Source organism: Cyprinus carpio, chromosome A19 (genome assembly GCF_018340385.1).
Source record: "Cyprinus carpio isolate SPL01 chromosome A19, ASM1834038v1, whole genome shotgun sequence".
NCBI classification, from domain to species: domain Eukaryota; kingdom Metazoa; phylum Chordata; class Actinopteri; order Cypriniformes; family Cyprinidae; genus Cyprinus; species Cyprinus carpio.
The window spans coordinates 4,687,718-4,705,691 of record NC_056590.1 but is presented as its reverse complement, the minus strand read 5'-3'; the positions used below and the strand labels follow the sequence as shown (position 1 = coordinate 4,705,691).

The following is a 17,974-nucleotide window of genomic DNA, read 5'->3' as shown; positions in this document are numbered from 1 at the left end:
CTATGGCAGCAATACGAGAAACTCGTGACAATCTGATGTCTCACTCCCTGTTTGTGCCATCGATTAGCGTGGCGATCATTTTCGGCTTGTTCCTCTACACTTGGTATAAACTGTTGAGATTCACTAGATTCATGGGACTCACCGGCTGTATGCTGACGACGGTCTGCTGATTGTTCCGCCTGTTTTGGAAGTCCAGCAAGTAACTTTGTTTCAAGAACCACAATCCTTTGTAGAAGTTTTGCAGCAGTTCATGCAACAAGTAGATCCTGGTCAAATAAGTGTTAACAGACGTATGAACTATCTATGGATTTTAAGGCAATCTAACCTACCTAGTTCTATTTGTTGTTGGCTTTTTATTTGATTTTCATATTGAATTTTAAAATTATATATCAATCTGGCAATATATCAAATATTATATTAATCTGCAAATGCAATGAACATCAGTTATGATAATCTTTGGTAGCTCCTTTGAGGGCATCTTGAGTAAAAGAGCTCCATATTTAACCAAGCACATACAAAAGACCTGAACCTGAAGCAAGAATACAGAAGTTATGTTGCATATAACCCCCATTACTGCGGCTGTTTGATGCACCATCCTTGGCTCAGTGTTTTTGGGGTTTGTTTGCCTTGATTAAGTTGGTGTAATGATCTTGATCTGAATTTTGATTTCCTAAACTTGGTTGTATTTTACTGCCATTCAATAAAACTGTGTGAACATGTAAAGTCAGCATCCTGTTCTGATCTTTATCTTGGACTCCTAAGCAAAGTAAGCACTGGGAGTACTGTTCCTCAAATGGCATCAAACTGAAATTATAGTCAAAAGTTTGCCCTATATCATATTAAGAAAATAACTGAATACAACAGTAAAGTGATAAATGTTTTTTAATGTAATGTATCATAAGTGTAGCAACAGATATGATGCTGCATTATTTCTCCAAAGGGAAAGTACATTTTCAGTTAAAGAAATAAAACAAAAGAAAAAAGAAATGCAAGATCACGTTTTAGTTAACTAACAGAAATTTGCTACAAGTTTGAATAAAAGCAGTGCTAACTGAATTCATGTAACTTTCTCTGTCACATTCTGTGTTTACACTTCAGTCTGCACTGAAGCCATTAGCACGATTCTAGCATCTTCTGCTATATCATTCAGAGCCCTCTTCAGCATTTTTGAGACTGTATATAGGACATTCCTCCTGCCACCACAGTACCAAGTAAGGGTATGAGACTCACAGCATACTTAACAGTATTTTCAGACACAAGCAGGGATTCAGCACCTGCTAAGGAAAATATTGAAGCTGGGTTTATCCCACCAATCAGTGGCGACTTCATTAGACTTTTGAATTCCTCAATGGTCTTCCCAGATCTTTCACAGAGTTTCTGCAGGGATGGATCATCTAGACCAAAGGTACTGTAGTATGTTTCTATCTCCTTTTTAACAATGGCTATATCCACAGCAACTGAAAGTCCAGGAAGAGGGACTGAAGCCACCAAAGCAGACAGTAAGGCAACTTTTCCAATGTTTTCCTCTAGAGCTTTCTTCTTTTTCTCATTGATCTCCAGTGTGATATTCGGCAAAGCCAAAAGCAGCACAAATCTCTTATGCTGTGGAAGCTCTTGCTCCATTCTCTCCTGCAGCAGATTTAAATCATACTTGCCGAGCTCAAAGTTAGAGATCAGGAACACAACAGGATCCTCTATACCGATCTTTCTTAGACCTACACGGAAACAGGAATGTGTATCATGAAATAAGTCATTAAATATTTTATAATAAACTATTAATAAAAAACGTTGTTTGACCTGTTTCTAATAAAAAACTGTCTGTGAACTGAATAACCAACCATTTTCACAGTCCTCTCGGATGATTTCTTATTTTTTTTTTTGTTAGAATCTTTTCTTGTTTCTATTTTTGTAAGAATAAATTATTGAGTTTTTCCCATTCTCACGATCTCATCGGCCAGCTGAATGTGGCATTCTCTGAACCGATCTGAAGCGATGATGATGAAAAAATCATAGCGTTCAAACTCAACCAGTTTAAGATACTCATTGGCTTTGAAGTTTGGTGTTCCAATGCCAGGAAGATCCCACACTTTCACATTTTTGTATTTTGGGTGAACATAAGCTTTAGGCTCCATAGTGGTTTCTACAGGGCCAGTTTTAGCAGAGCCCTCTTCTTCATCCCCTAAACCCCTGAATGCATTGACAAACGTAGATTTTCCAGAACCGGACTCCCCCGTCACACCAATGTTAAGTTCTACAAGATCCTGTTTGTCAAGGACTTCTTTGATCGTGTTTACCGCTGTTGGGAGATCCTGAGTAGATATGGATTCTTTAATATCTTTGAGGTCCTCCAGAGTTATTATATCGAAATCATCAAACATAGCCATCCTAAAAAAAAAAAAAAAACTAAAAAAAAAAAAAACCCACGTCAAATTCAACAATATTATAAAAAGAAACTATTGAAAATATGTAGCAGAAATTGCTCCCTACCTAACTTAATCTTGGTACCCTGATATAATGAGAATGAGCATTACATTAATTTCAACACTATGGGGAACTCTGTTTCTCCAAAATACTGAAGCCTGATTTGATAACATTCATGAGCTGCATAAACATATGGCATTTTGTCTCAGTCAGTGCTGAGTGCTATTTCATCAGAATATTTTGACTGAGAAGTGGCAGTACTGTAGCATGGCCAGCTACGCAATGCTCATTCCTGTTATCTCTGGGAACTGAGGTTATCTTAGTAACCGGAGTTTTTCCTATCAATATGGTTCACTCACATTGCATTAGCTTTAACACTATGGGTAACAATATGCAATAGTGCCATGCTACAAGCGCAGAACGAAAAGCCATCCTGGGTTGTGTGGGCTAATATTAGGCTGGAACTAACCAAGAATAAGTGAGGCCCAGGCCATGAGGCTGGAGTCCTTAGGGCAAAAATGCATAGGTTGTTTAGGTGAACAAAATCCGTGGATGAAGGCTGTAAAACCTAGAAAAGGTAGACAGTGAAGTCCAGCTGGCTGATGCACAGATAACACCAATGGACCTTACTCCAATGGGGCACTGTAAGCCCAATGAAGTGTAAGCCAGAGCTATGGCATCTACTATCCAACAGGATAATCTTGCTTTGTAACAGACGGCCCTTTAGACCGGCGTCCTAACCACATGAAGAACTGCTCTGATTGTAAGTGTACACCCAGCTCATCCTCCAGTTCAGGAAACGCTGAGAGGATAATAACCTGTGCTGTGAATTGAATAGAGAGCACCTTAGGCACATAGCAATGCCTTGGCTTGAGGACAACTTTGCGGTCATTAGTTCCAAACTCAGGGCAGGAAGCGCTCACAGAGAGTGCCTGTGGGTCACTCACTCACTTGATCGATGCAAAAGCCAGCAGAAGGTCGGTCTTCAGCGAAAGGGTTCTCTATTAAGCCGGAGGGCCTCAAAGGGCCCTGAGGACCATGGATAGGTCAAGGTCGGAACATCGAGGACGATTCAATCTCCTGGCTCCCCTCAAGAACTTCACAACTTCATGAAGTTGTTCTTCCCTGCTGACTGACCGGTCAAGGGAGCTTGGTTTTCCACAACAGCCGCCATATATACCTTAAGTGTGGAAGGGGTGTGCTCCTTATCCAGCAGCTTTTGTAGGAAGGACAATATGGACGTAATGTCACAAGACAAAGTGTCATCCTTCCAAACGGCACACCAGTCAGAGAAGACAGACCACTTGAGGGTATAGAGACATCTAGTAGACAGGACTCTGGCCTCTGAAATAGTTTTGAATGACCCTTGAAGCTGCAGAGGGTCCTGTCGAGGGGCCTTAGATGTTGGGGGGCAAAATTGCTCTCTTTGCCTGAGAGAGGTGGTCCTTTATTAGCAGCTGTACTAATTCGGGGAACCACAGTTATTTCCACCAGAGTGCTCTCTGGTTCAAATTGCCCAGCACGTGCACTGCCTTCAGAAAGTGCAGGTTTCTCTAAGCCCATATGAGGAGGCGCCCCACCATCTTGTAAAGAGGTCATGACCTAAGACTACCTTGTAGATCTATGTAGGCAAAAACTGTGTCATTTTCTGAATGGACCAGAACGTGGCACCCCTTTAGGGCTCACAGGAAGATTTTAGTGCCAGAAAATAATGCCATTATTTCCAGGCAGTTGATACATTGGAATTGCTCCAAGCTGGACCAGGAGCCGTATGCCGGCCTGCTCTATTACAGTGCTCCCCAACCTGAGTTGGAAGCATCTGTCATGATTATCTTCCTTCTGGAGACCAGTCCCAGCTGAGTACCTGTCTGATACAGGCAAGGGGCATTTCAAGGGGCCACAGCCCTGACACAGCTGTGGGTTACCCTGAGGTGGAGGTGTCCCGGACATCAAGCATGGCATTCAGGCTTCCACCCAGTACTAAAGGGGGCTGCATGTGGAGCAGGCTCAGCAGAACCACAGAGGGAGTGGCTGCCATCAGGCCCAGCATCCTCTGTAATGTCCTGAGGGGAAGAAAGACCCCTGCTTTGAATAATGCCACAAGTCACTGAATATTCAGAGTGTATTCCTGCGCAAACCAAGCCCGTATCTAAGCTGAGTTGAGACCTGTTCCCAGTAAAGCGATTCACTGGCTAGGAGACAGGGAGCACTTGGCTGAATTGATCCTGAGCCCCAGTCGTTCAAAGTGGCTGAGGAGCAGAGATCTGTGGGCACAAGCTCGTGCTCCGACTTGGCCAAGATGAGCCAGTCGTTGAGGTAGTTCATGATGCACACTCCCTTCTGTCTCAGAAGGGAGAAGGCCATGTCCATGCACTTCGTAATGGGGCGTGGTGCCAGAGACAGTCAGAATGGAGGACTGTATATTGTTAAGCTACCCCTTTGAATGCAAATCTCAAGAACGGTCTGTGATGAGGGAATATCTGGATATGAAAGTAAGTATCTTTCAGATCCACCGATAAGAAGCAGTCCCCTAGGCAAACATGTGAGAGGATCTATTTCAAAGTCAACATCCTGAATGGCCACCTTATCAGGGCACGGTTCAGGCGCCTTCTTAGAAACAACAAATTAGTGGCTGTAAAAGCCTGACTCACTGAGAGCTGATGGGACTTGGCGCCCTTGGCCAGCAGATACTGTATTTTTGGATCAGAGAACATGAGTATCTTTGCCCTGGACTGAAGTTTGTCAACAAGGCCTGCGACTTGAAGAGCTACTCATACCCCTTCTGCTCTGCGCTGTCAATGGAAGTGAGGGCGGCCGAGACTGAAAAGTGAACGTGGACCGAGAAGGGGGCATCCCAAGAGCTAGAAAATTCATTGTGAACTTCAGGAAATAACAGAGCATGTGTCTGACTTGGAGGTCACTGGCAGCACCCAGGCTGCAGAAACCATTCATCAGTCAGCTGTGGCAGGGTCATCTGGAGCCGACCACTACAACTAAGCTCCTCAACAGCCTTTATGAGGATGAATATAAGTTCGGAGACCAGACTCGTTCTAGCATCACTTGGCTCTCTATGTGGCAAGGGGACAGAGTCCTTCACAGAGTTCACCCAATCCTCAGAAGCTGTCAATGACATCAGCAAAAGGGCTTTCCAGAGTTTTCCCCATAGCACTGAGGTTAAGGCAGTGCAAGTGAACATTTTAAGCCTATTTTAAATGTCAGATACCACTTTCTCTGTCCTGGCCAATTTTTAACTAAAATGTGATGTCCTGTTTTATCTGTTGGGACGTCAAATGGTCTGTCAACTAAACATTTTATTTTGTAGGGAATTTCTTAGTATCTCTCTTTATAGAGCCTGTCAAGACATATGATTCATTCATACTGTATATTCAATATTTACTGTATATTCAATACAAATATATTTAACTAAATTTTCAAGTTCAAAATGAATTGCCCTGCACACTTCAAAGAGAGGGGTATTGTGCTTCTGCAAAGTAAACATGTACATCAATCTGAAATTTCCTCCATTTCCAGCAATTGCCTGTTTTTCAAGTATATTATGTAAATACATATGCATATTTTTTATTTATACAACTGTACAGTAAATAATTCACAAATCTGAACATAAATCTTCTTTTCCAGATTTTACCACATTATTATTATTATTTATTTGTTTTTTTTCTTTAGTCTTATTTAATTGATCTTTCTGTTCTCATGTCATATGTATGTATGTATGTACCATGAGCTCCTAGAAAAACACAAATTCATTGTGTGTTTGCACACACTTGGTGAATAAAGCTAATTCTGATTCTAAAATGTACATCTTAAATGAAAATGCAAAAATGAAAACAATGAATTGGTATGGTCTGAATACTGACTCTTACATGTTTTCAATCTCACCTTTGGTTCAGAGCAGAGTCAGGAAGAATTATTAGACTGAGAAGACAGTGCTCTTTCCTTCACAAATTTGAAAGTCACTGCTGTACAAAGAAAAGTTTGAAGTAAGTTCAGTCAAGGTGTCCAAATAAATGCACAATTACCCTTAGAATGTGAACCCTAATTGATTCATCATGCATGTTACATTTTTAGAGACCCGTTTTCCGACACTGGATAAAAAAACTAAAAGAAGGTAATTGCGACTTTTTTATCTCCCAGTAATTATTTTTTTTTTCCTCAGAATGGCGGGATATAATCCTGACGCATAAACTCGAAATTGCGAGTCATAATTTCAGAATTGCCCAGTACAAACTCGCAACTCTGATTTTTTTTTTTTTTTTTTCGCAATTGCGAGTTTATATCTCATATCTCTGACTTTACTTCTCAGTATTGCATATTAGGCTATGTCTCGTAATTCTGACTTTAGCTAATTTATACAGTATCTCGCTGTTCTGAGAAAAAAAAGTCAAAATTACGAGTTTATAGTGCGCAAAAAGTTATTATTAAAACAAAAAAAAAAAAACATTCTAGAAACATTAAGAAGATCAGCGAAACAGAAAAAATACATTGCAATGGAGCTGATTAAGCTGAATCTTTCTTACCAAATTCTTCTGAGCAGCAAGAAGACCCTGACAGCGTCTGATCTGAAGTGAATCCCGGACATAAACTTTTTCACTTGATGCAAAACAAGAGCAGAGCATTCACCCAATAAGTACTATCACTTTCGTTTTTCACTGCTATGGATCACAGTAACACGTGTCAGAGACATGTACATATTTGGTCGGAGTTCATTTGTTCATATCTGTGCATTAACACTCAGAGGCATTGCTAGACACATTTTTACTGCAGTGTAGCCTGTTTATATGTACTGAAAAGATTTTGCTACTGTCTATGTCAATTTTTGTCACAGGATATAAAATAAAGACCAGCAACAGAAACTATATTCACACAGGAAATCTACTCTTACAATATAATATATACATTTATGTAAAAAACTGGTGGGAAAACCAATTATGAATTGAACCCACAATCTTTTGTGCTGCCAATGCAATGCTGTACCACTGAGCCACAGGAACAGTTTTTTGAATGATATTTTCTTTTAGATTTTTTCCACTAATGTGTTTTGTCTTTGAAAGCCAGTACAAAATCACTTTGCTTGGCTTATTCCCTTGAAAGGAGCAGCAAAGGTCACACAGAACATAGCAAAATGTCAAAGTCAAGTCAAAGTCTGCTTTATTGTCAGGTCTTCCACATGTACAGTACATACATACAGAGAATTGAAATTGCATACAGACAACACTAACAGTAGAACCTAAAGTACAGATAGATACAGATTAAATATAAAATACAACTATACAAATATACAAATAAGGACATGTAATAAAATAAAATAAAATAAAATAATAATACAAAGTTAAGTGAAGCAGCACAAGGCACATGGCAGATAGAGTGCAAACCAGTAATGTGAACAAACAGTGCAGAACAAACAAGTTCAGAGAGCAGTTTCATTATTTAAACTGACAGAAGAGGTGTGGTGGCTTCTGCCAATGCTGTAAGGAATCATTCTTCTTGGGGTTTTGATTGCAGAAGATAGACTTTATTCTTCAGATGAAATAAAGCTGAGAAAAATTCTGCAGAGCCATCTCCCGAATCATTTTTCTGTACTCTCTTAAACAGTTTTTTATCTAGGCGTGTTCAATACATTTTATTCATAATTGTTATGGGATCACGATGCAGTCATTAGGCCTTAATGTTATGTTTTGTGAAAATAAAGGCCCTATTGTGCGCCATCATGTGCTTCGCCATATGTCTGCACATTCCATTCTCATACAGATTTTCATACACGCAGGCGAATACACCTGATTACATTAGTAGAATAATGTTACACATAAATGGCTATATTCCCATTGATTATACATGAATGATTTATATTTTAATTAATAAAAATCTACCACAGAGGTAGTAGAATGACGTCAGTTCTATGCTGAATGAGGTAGTGAGCAGACCAATGCTGCACAAAGTGACTGGTGCATGTCATCGTATGTTAGTGGGAGGGGGGAGTGGAAGGACCTGGGGATGTGGGACCTGGGGGGGGGGGGGGGTTCGTAAGTTATCTATTTTATGGTGTTGGCCCAGATCAGGCCCACATCTGGCGATCCGGATCCGGCCCGCGTGAAATCCATGCGGGCCATATGTGGGGAGGATGTTTGCTGTATGTGTTTTCTGTGTGGGTATTGCTTGCTGTCTGGGTATTGTGGGTGGTGCAAGTTTGGGAGCGAGTTCAGCTTCCTGACAGCCTGATGAATGAAGCTGTCCTTCAGTCTGCTGGTCCTGGCCTGGAGACTCCGCATCCTCCCTGATGGCAGCAGACTGAAGAAGCTGAGTGACGGTGGGTGGGGTCACCTGCGATGCAGAGGGCTTTGCGAGTGAGACGGGTTTCCGTAAATGTCCTGGAGGGAGGGAGAGAGACACCAATGATCTTCTCAGCTGCTCTCACTATTCGTTGAAGAGTCTTCCAGCAGGACGCGTTGCAGGCACCATACCACACAGTGATGTAGCTGGTCAGAATGCTCTCGATGGTGCCTCTAAAAGGTGCACATGATGGGGGCCGAGGCTCTGGCTCTTCTCAGTTTGCAGAGGAATTAGAGACGCTGCTGTGATTTCTTGGCCAGTGCTGCGGTGTTGTCGGTCCAGGAGTGGTCCTCTGTGATGTGCAAACCCAGGAACTTGGTGCTGCTCACTCTCTCCACAGTCCGCACCGTTTTGATGGGTCAGAGGAGCATGCTGAGTGTGCACTCTCCTGAAGTCAACAACAATCTCCTTCGTCTTCTCCATGTTCAGAGAGAGATTGTTGTCACTGCACCACCCGGCCAGGCAGCTCACCTCGCTCCTGTAGTTTGTCTCATCTCTGTTGCTAATGAGAACCCACCACTTCGTGTCATCCGCAAACTTAATAAAAAGGATGGAGTTGTGTGATGGTGTGCAGTCGTGGGTCAGCAGAGTGAAGAGGAGGGGGCTCAGCACACATCCTTGGGGGGGCCCCAGTGTTTCAGTGTGATGGTGCTGGATGTGTTGCTGGCCGACCCGTACTGCCTGAGGTCTTCCATCAGAAAGTCCAACAGCCAGTTGCACAGTGAAGTGTTGAGTCCCAGCTCGATCAGTTTTGTGAATGAGCTGTTTAGGGATGATTGTGTTTGAATGCTGAACTGAAGTCTATGAACAGCATTCTGACATATGAGTCCCTTTTTGTCTGTATGTGTGAGTGCTGAGAGGAGGGTAGTTGAGATGGCATCATCGGTCCGACCGGTTGGACCGATGTGCAAACTGGAAGGGGTCCAGGGAGGGGGTGGGGGGGCAGACTTGATGTGGTGCATGACTAGCCGTTCAAAGCACTTCATGAGAATAGGAGTAAGTGCAACTGGACGGTAATCATTGAAGAAGGATGGAGACCGCCTTTTCGGGACTGGCATGATGGTGGTAGCTTTGAAGCATGTGGGAACAACAGCCTGACTAAGCAAGATGTTGAAAATGTCTGTGAAGACATCAGTGAGTTCCGCTGCACAGTCTCTCAGTACATGAGGAATGGAATGTTGTCAGGACCCGGAGCTTTGCGTGTATTGATCCTGCTAAAAGTTCTCACACTGTCTGGGGTCAGCATCATCACCTGGTCACCGGGAGGAGGTGGAGTCTTCTGTGTAGTGGTGCTGTTTTGTTCCTCAAAGCAAGCGATGAAGGTGTTCAGCTTGTTCAGCAGGGAGATGTTGCTGTCACAGGTCCGCGGTGGGGGCTGCTGTGACCTTTATTTTACTCCAAACGAAACATGATCTGAAACATACTGCACTTAAACGGCATCAAATTAACATAACATTTTGCCCTATACAGCACATTTAGACAATATCTAAATAAAACACTCATCTAAAGGTGATAAATGTTTTAATGTATCACATACTGTATTAAGTGTAACTCAACAAGAGAGGGCCAAAACCAAAAGCTAGAAAGACATAAAATAGCGGAAATAAATGCCATTTTTGAGCAAATACACATATGCAACAAAAGTAACCCTAGTTGATTCTCTAAATAAGGTTAATGTGCCCTCAATTTGGGCGCCCTAGGGCTAGAATGCCATTTATTCATGCAGCTACACAAACAGGCTTCAGTGTTTGGAGAAACTCTTTTCCCCATAGTGTGGTAAACGCAATGCTCGTTTCTGTTTTCTCAGGGAACCAAGATTACATTAGTAAACCATAGCGCTTTATTTAACAGTTTTTTAGAAAGTTCTTTGATTCAGTAGTGGCTTGTTAAAACAGCCTACACTAAGCTGAACTAACATGTTAGCAAAAGGACATCAGATCATCTATCAGTTTATACAGCAGGGATTATTGCAGTTAATTTTGAGTGAAAGAGACTCCCTTAAAATATAGTGATTCCATTTCTGTTCCTCTAAAATTTACTGAATGGTAAATCTTCATCAAGACAGAATTTATGTTTATACCTTCAATATGGAAGGAATAATTATTTCTTATGGGTATCAGCTCACAAAGCAGTGGAAGGAAATGAAGAATGGATGATTATTTCATGTCTAAATATTTCTGGGTGTTCTTATAAATATTTTTATTTTTTTTACCTTTGATTATTACTGTAGCATGTGCATAATTTTAGTAAATTCACTCATTAGGTGACAAGAAAAGAAAATGCCAAAAGAAAACACTTCTGAAGACATTTAGGATTTAAATTATATAAAGCCAGGAACCTCACATTTGCACACAAGGATGTGAAGAATGACTTGAGTTCAGAAGTGTTAAAAGTACATCTCTGGAAGTGGAGGATTTAACAGAATCTGGATCTCATTTTGTTCCTTTTCAGATAATGTTTCACCGACTCAAACCTCAAAGAAGAAGTGAATTCTAAGAAACATGTTGCAAGTGTACGAACAATCATAAATGAATGAAGATTTGTAACTTTAATACAGATCATTAAGTGAAAGACAGCAGGCTCAACACTGTTCACATTTACAATCCCAAGTGATAAAGTAAAGCAAGGGCAATAATTCAGCACTCATTAATCCTTGAGCTCATATGGACTTTAACTGTGGACAATGTTTCTTTGTGTGCATCAGTGCAGTTTTGGAAAGAGTGAATCTCCTGCTGAACTGAAACGGTTTCTCTCCAGTGTGAATACTTATGTGTTCTTCTAGGATTCTTTTACTTGTGAAGCTCTTTCCACACTGATGGCATATATTTATGGAATGCCAAGTCTGCCAAAATAAAAAATATATAAATACATAAATAAATATACAAATAAATGTAAAAAAGAAAAAAATAAATAAATATATATATATAAATAAATATACATAGAAAAGCAAAAAAACGAAAATAAATAATTATTTATACATTTATTTCCTTTTTTATGTATATATTTTATTTTTTCCCCATATTTATTTATTTCTTCTTTTATTTATTTATACATTTATTCATTTATACATTTATTTATTTCTACATTTATTTATTTTTACATTTATTTATTTCTACATTTATGATTTTTCTACATTTATTTATTTCTTCATTTATTTCTTCCTACATTTCTTCCTGCGTAGGGTAATGAGGAGGGCGTGGTTTACCTCAGACATAGCAATCGAGCTCAGAGTAAGCGAAGGAGAAGGGTTGAGGCCACAGTGACACCCTGTGGCGAAATACAATAAGTATCACTGACGTTGATACGGTCTGTGACTGCGAGGTATATGGTTAAAATCTTACTGTGTGACATGGATATGCTCGTCTTTATTCCGGACATGGTCGTAGAACATCGTTTGGTCTGGATTTGTAAAATGTCCTGGGCTAACAAACATGAAACAGGGACTCTGAAACGGAAGCGCTTTATTTTTTCCATTTTTCGGTCAAAACTCACGGAAAGGAAGCAGGGCACATAGGCTACAGTGAAGTCAACGCAAGCATATTTGACCAATGCTTTTGAAACGAGACCATTGCATTTGAATGTAGCCTAATTTCCAAAAACAATACTGACAGCAACAACCAGGGACGTGCACAGGAATTTTGAGGGGCAGTTGCTCCGACCTAAAAAAAGGGCACTCACCCATCACCCCCCCCCCCCAAAAAAAAAAAAACTCACGGGCTATATTAAGGACTGAAAATAACAGGGCCTTTATTAAAATATATATACACAAAGTAAAACACTGAAATACAGCACTCAATCACCTTAACTACTACTAATAATAACATAGAAAAACATGACTTTTTAGTGTTAGTTTTAGTCTTTTTTTGTAATTTGGGTTATTTGTCAGGGGCAAGATTCAAAAAGGTCAGAAAAAGTATTGTGTAATAATAACTCAACAAAAACATCATACAATTTTAGAAAATATTCATTCAAAAATAAAATCAGTACATAAAATGTACATATGGGCACACATATGTAAACAGTCTCAACACTCCGCAGTAAGTGCAAAATGTGTAAGTGACGTGTGCCAGTAAAAAACCTAAAGAGCCAACAGACTAAAGAAGACATACATGAACCGCATGTGTTCAACCCATTTTTGAGCCACAACAAGACATTTCTGTCAGATTGTCAGGGAGCTTAATCTGAGAAAAGAACATGACAAATAACAAATAAAAAGAAAACTTTAAATACAGCATAATTTTTTTTAGTGTGTGTGTGTGCTGTGGGTGTGTGCATGAGTGAGTGTGCATGGGTGAGAAAGAGAGAGAGGGCTTTACTTTAGTCAAGCAATAATTTTCTATACAAAATTCACACCCTATACAAATTCCACAGCTGTACAATTTTTTCACACCCTATACTAAATTTACCCTATACAATAGCCTACTCATCTGGAATGAAGGAGCAAACATTCAGTGTAAGAGTAAAAAAATGACATAACATTATTTAATATTTATACTACGGGCCGTTGAATGCTTGAATCTGATTGGCTGACGAACGTTCTGAGGCGTGACATTATTTTCTGGGAAAAGCATGGCGAACGTAGTTCCAGGCAGCTCTCTTGACCGCATTACAGTTCCATATCACTTCGCATAGTAAAACTGTAATAACGGAAATTACAGGACTGAAAAAAAAACAACAACATGACAGACGATTTTCCAAAAGTACACATGACATTTCTCACTAGCGAGGTAATAACAGCGCTGTTTAGAGACGCTGCTGCAGTCTAATTCACACAAGTTATTTTTATTTATATCTATGTGTGTGTGTGTGTGTGTGTGTGTGTGTGTGTGTGTGTGTCTCTCTGTGTGTGTGTGTGTGTGTGTGTGTATCTGTCGCTCTCTTTCTAATAACTTCATCAATAACTGCATTATAATACTATCAACAGCTCAAGCCTCCATTACCAGCTTTTAAAATGACATTGTGAAACCAGCAAAAGAAGCGTTGGATGAGATGCGGAAGAAATAGTCCTACCCACAATAGCGATTAAGTACAAAAACCGAACGAATCCCTTTAAATATATGATCTGATAGATGTCTTGAGGTGTGGTAACCGTGGTATAAGCGGAACTACATTGACTCCGCTTCGAGTCGTGACCGAATCACCACCTCAGGTGTGCATTATTTTTCTAATAATTCAACGGCCCGTCGTCAATTATTCCTTACTTGAATCACAGCTTAAATAGTGTTTTGACATCGACAACCCAAGTGCATTTTACCTCAAACTTGCGTCTAGTTAACTTTCTAGAGTAGCAATCGCTTCTCGGGTCGACATTAACACACTGACAAAACTATATTCAGAATTAAAAATATTTTTATACCACTTTTTAATGTGTGATTGTGTAATGGTTTTTCACGAGATACCAACCTTTCGCGAACTTGCTTCCAACACTCGTTCTCATGGAGACGCGGTGTGCACGGAGGGGAGGGCTGTGCGCGCGCGCGAGTAACGTTATGTGAGAGAGAGACGCGTGAGTGAGAGACGCAGGGAAATGAAATGCAGCTGAACGTTTGCTCTATGAAAGACATTGACAAAGACGAAAACTAAGGACATTTAATCTATAATTTTATTTTAGTTAGTTTTGCCAAACACACATTACAGTTTTGGTTAGTTTCGTGTTTTTTTGTGTAATGCCTCCTTTTTATTTTTATTTCAGTTAACAATGTTTTTCCCCAACTAGTTTTCGTTTTTTCGTTCGTTTTCGTTAACGATTATAACCTTACTATTACTTTTCCGACAACGTTGAGTCGTCTCACCCGACAACCGCGACAATCTCCTTCTAGGGCCGCTCGGCTCAGGTGCCGGTCGCGTGCAGCGCTGCAGCCACGTAAAGAGAGTTTGCCCTTCCCCTACCGACTTTCACTTTCGGACGGGTGCCCGAATATGGAAGTGAATGAGGCTTTGCGATTTTTTTTTTATTTGTTTATTTTTTTTATATAGGCCTACGTGAAAATCTGCATCCATTGTACGATTGGTTTTTTTTTGTTTTTTTTTTTTTTCACCTCGGAAGGGCAACGTGAGTCGAGAAGGGCATATGGGCAGTTGCCCGGGCAACCTGAGCAACCCCCCCGTGCACGTCCCCCGGCAACAGCCTTATTAAATGTATGAACGTCACGTTAATCCACATCGATAAATTCAGTTAGAGGATAAGACTGTAGCCTATAGGGCAGTTAGCCTACCACTAAAATCCAACCAGATCTTCATCAGAGCCATCAATACAGAAGAGATCTTAATGCATTTACACAGCAATCAGCCTACAAGTGCATACAAATATTATGAAGTGTCTTAAGCCTACATTTTGAAGACATAAATATGACATGATGGAATCAATGAAGTGATAGCCTACGTTTAATATGAAACTAAAACAGACACCAGGTGGCAGAAAGTCACAATGAGTGAGTTCAATCCACTCGTTTGATACACCGAATCAAAAACAACTCGACATGTTGAAGCGATTTGTTTCTGATCATTTATATTTAGGCCCTATGCGTTATCTAAATAATTATAATAGACTAATAATAATAATATAATAATAATAATAATAATAATAATAATAAATAAATGACCAAATGTTCAAAAAGTTGGCAGAAAGGGGTCATGTTCGGGGAAACAACATAATTGTTGATAGGCTATACTTTTCGGGGCCATGGGTTTAATGCGCAAAACCTGCGTGACCATATAGCAACTATTCAGAAATGGAAATAACGAATGCATTAATATTTTGTTTTGAATTTAAGAAAAGTCGATTGAATATTTACAGGTTTTATCTGTTATTATTTTCAGAATAGTAACGTCTTTGTAACCAACCACAGTGATCAAAAATCTCTATCTAATAGGCTACTTCAAAGATCAAATCAAATTATATATTGTAAAAGTTTGTACAAATTTATGTAGCCCAAAAACATAACAAAAAATAGTCTACATAACTTTTTAATTATTATTATTATTATCATTCTTTCTTTCTTTTTATTATTATTATTATTAGGCTATTGTTATCATCATCATCAGCAGCTGGCAAACCATAATGGAATCTATTTAAAGGGAATGTTTGTGGTGGGGAGTTTGGTCAAACTATTGCAGTGATAGCCTACTGCGAATATAGACGGTTTCAACGGCATCAACATAAACAAACGTTAATGCGCGTGAGCGCTTTTGTGGACCTAACTTAACTTCCGGTAGACTCCAAATAGAATCAATAACAACAGTCAAGTCCCTCTAGAGTAGATATTTTTTGATAACAAACAAAATATGTGTAACCCAGTTAGGGTTTATTATTTTGAGTTAATAACAGAATGGGTTAATGATGGATAAAATAAGCAAGTTATTATTGAGTAAATATGAAAAATATCTAGATGCATGAGAAGGGTTAATTTGGAATACATAAGATGGGAGTACATAATTTATGCTTATGTACATGTGTTATTTTGTGTTTCAGTTGAGAACTACATTTTAAAGCACTGTTTCTTTAAGAAATACGGTGATTCTTAAAGTTTGTATGTAATGCACTTGCAGAAAATGTGCTTTTGCCTAGCAAGTTAGTATTATTTTTTGCTGATAGGTTGTTGTTTTATTTGTTCCCACCCTCACGTGTGAGAGTGTGATTCTGATTGGACGAGATGGGAAAAAAGGTGAACAGAGAGGACGCACGAGAGTGTTGTTCAGATGGTGGAGAAGAAAATGTACATGTAAACGCTGTATAAGTCGTTGAAACTTACATTTCTTCATATCTGAGAGTTTAAGGACATTGATGAAAGTGTATGCGCGTTACTCTGCACGAGTATAAGCCGTTTTTTTGTAGTGCTGAGTTCAGTTGTTAGTGTGAGAATACGATGGATAAATGGACATTCAGGTACACTGGACTGCATTAACGTTTATTTTGTCTAATTTGACGAGTCTTGGAGCAACAAAGACCCAGATAGCATTCTAAATCCCCAAGTGATTTAGAATACCTCTGGTGCCGTGGGACACGATCAGCTCAACAGCGTCATGTGAGAGAGAGAGAGAGAGAGAGAGAGAGCGCGTGTTTGAGCTTCGGAGGAGTCTAACGAGAACGCTGATAATCAAGGAATTCAGGTGATCTTATTTAATTTTATTTGCTCATTAGAGTGAAGTGGCCATTTGTTTGTTTCACGGCCTCAACGATCTCTAGCAACGTCCAGGCCTGCAACGGGGAGGGGTTGGGACTTGTGAGGTGTGTATGTATGTGCGCGCACGTGTCTATGTGAGTGGCCACTCAAACGTTAAAACTGGTACTGTTTCAACTATGTTTGTGAAACGAGTATTTATTGATATTATGTTTATTTGAGATATTAAGGAAGTGTTGAACTGTCATAATTGGTTATTTGAAGTGATTGCATATTTTCTTCAAAGGGAAAAAAAAACACAAGACAAGTGTATGGTTTAATTTGAAGTTTATTGAACTTTGACATTTAAACATATTTTTCACATTTATTTTATTTTGTTTTACTGTGTATAAGTAAACCTAAAGGTTAATTTTGTTATACTTACCCATTTGTGTTGATTGAAGTCATTATACAGTGACATTTCCTGGCTGACATAGGGGAGGATAGCATTAGTGCATAGTCGAGAGACACTTTAAGAACCCGGTGCGCTGCTCTGGTTATAATCAGAAGCATAGGGGCGCTACACATGGAAAATCCATGACTGACTTGGAATCTTTATTCCATTCAACCAGTTCCAGTGCTGGTTCACCCGAGTCCATTATACGTGCAGTCGGGGACCTCCTGGAAAAAACAAAGCCTTTTGGAGACTCAAATGCTTATAGGCGATTGCGTATGTTTTCTGGTACTATTCCTACCCCGTCGGGAGAAGAAAATCTTGAGAATTGGATGGAACAGGCCAGATTAATGACAGCTGAATGTGAGTGTTCGGAAAAAGAAAAGCGGCGACGGATAATGGAGAGTTTGAAAGGCCCTGCTCTTGACATAGTGAGGCAGTAAGGTTTTCAAGTCCTGAGGCTAGTGCTTCACAGTACCTTGAGGCTCTAGAAAATACCTTTGGAACCTCTGAATCAGGGGAAGACCTTTACTTTGCTTTTAGGTTACTGAGACAATTTCCCTAGAGAATCTCTGTCTGACTTCCTGAGACGAATAGAGAAATCGTTGACAAAGGTGGTGCAAAAAAAAGGCGGGTTGATGTCTCACATGATGGA

At 39.8% G+C, this 17,974-nt stretch overlaps 1 pseudogene; it reads right to left on the bottom strand.

Moving 5' to 3' along the window:
• Positions 1-1,087: 1,087 nt before the first annotated feature.
• On the bottom strand, positions 1,088-7,015 carry LOC122148741 (annotated as a pseudogene).
• Between the last annotated feature and the right edge of the window lie 10,959 nt (positions 7,016-17,974).